A 2,020-nucleotide genomic window follows, 5' to 3' on the forward strand; every position below is an offset into this window, starting at 1 on the left:
CCTCTGTGGATCCTGTGTTTTCCTCTGCGTCGCCTCCCACCTTTCTCCCTCCCCTGAACTCCAACACTGCATGGCTTTGAACGCAGCTTCTTAGATCCTTGTCATAAATGTGCCTCCCTGCTTACACACACACACACACACACCCTGTGGTGGACACATTTTCCCATAAGTCTTACAGATGTAACTTCTAATTTTATTACCACACCGGCAATAAATTGTTCTTTTAATAGATGCTATTACTACTAAAAGCTAAATCATTTCACTTAATCCAGCTAATCAGAACACACTTCCATATGAGCTTGAAGGTTCATTCTTGACCTTTGAGAGGGTAATATGCTTATTTGGCTTCTCCAGAGCTTTCAGCCACATCTCATGGCTTTCTTTGGCAAATAGAGTTATTGTCATGGAGATGCTGAGCTGTTATCACATGACCACAATGCCAAACTTTCCAGTGTTCTGTGATAACAACTAAACCAACTCCGTGACAACTGAGCTAAATCCATTTTTTGGTGAAGGCCAAGAGATTGAAAGCTCTGGAGTAACCAAATAAGTATTAATGAGAACATTGTGATAATGTTTTTTTGTTTTTTGTCTAACATGACACCTTAAATGCAGTGGAATCATTTAGTTGATCCACTAAATATGGTGGACTTTAATGAGATAAGTTATTCTAAATTAAAACAAACAGTTGAAACAGTTAAAAAAGTTAAATAACACAAACTCAATTTTGTAAGTTAAATTATATTTTGATTAAGCAAATTTTACTGGGTTTTCACAGTACAAAGTCAATGTGATTTAAAATTACTAAAGCTAGTTGAGCAAGAATGTTTTTTTAACTTACAAAGTTAGTTTTACTTAAAATCTTCTATGTAATTCAATTCAATTCAATTCAATTTTATTTGTATGGTGGCAATTCATAACAGAAGTTATCTCGGGACACTTCTCAAATAGAGCAGGTCTAGACCGAACTCCTTTTAACATTTACAGAGACCCAACAGTACCACCATGAGCAAGACCTTGGTAACGGNNACCATGAGCAAGCACTTGGCAATCAATTTCAAAAATGTTTTAAGTAAATTATCTGGTTTTATAGTGAGGCAAAGAAACCCTGTTGATGAAGATCTTTTAACTGATTTTTTATCTCTGAACTAAACTAAACTGACTAATTTCTTGCTCTTTGTGTGAAGGGCAAAAAGCGAGCAACTGCCTTGGGACCCCGGAAATTTACTGTGTGCCAACTACGCTGATTTAATTCAAATTTAGTTATAGGAATATGCATCAGTAAAGCACGATGACGTGCTAGGATACTGCTTCATTTTCTAATGTGCAGGGCCTGGCTTGAAAGCAGTCCCTGTGTTAAAAATCTGTTTTTAAGATCATGTTTTGTATTCATAATGAAAATATCACACAACAAACTTAATGACCAGGTAGTATTTTAGCACAGAAAAATCCGGGGGGACCCCTGGGAGGTTAATTGGCTCTTGCTGAGGTGAGAAAATATATAATTCCTGGGTTTGTGAAACCAAAACATTAATTACGACCAAAACACATTGTGTAGGTTGCGTTACTTTATCCTAGAAAAGTAAGGATTTTAGACTAGTTACACATACACAAAGCAATCATATAGATAGACAGATCTCCAGTGTCGACAGCTGGACTAAAAAATCATCTTCACTGCACATAAATCATGACGGCCAACACCAGGTACCACTCTGCTGCTTCTGCATGTTTCCTGCCTCCAGAGACGCTTTCCTGTTTTCAGCTGGACGCACTCACATGCAGACATGCTCACACATGCAAATACATAACAGTTACACAAGCACACACAGTATATAAAGAGTGACAAATGCACATCTTCTATAGACAAACATTAATCAGACATTAATAACACACCCACACATGCAAACACATTTGTACATTAAGTACTTATGAAATGGTTCACAGTACAAGGTGACAGGTGATTAAACTCGTTGGTTGTCAAAGTGGTTGATCAAATTTCCACAGTCGCAGTTTTGTAAAG

Source organism: Morone saxatilis, unplaced genomic scaffold (assembly GCF_004916995.1).
Source record: "Morone saxatilis isolate NCDOM2014 unplaced genomic scaffold, NCSU_SB_2.0 Contig24, whole genome shotgun sequence".
Taxonomy (NCBI): Eukaryota; Metazoa; Chordata; class Actinopteri; family Moronidae; genus Morone; species Morone saxatilis.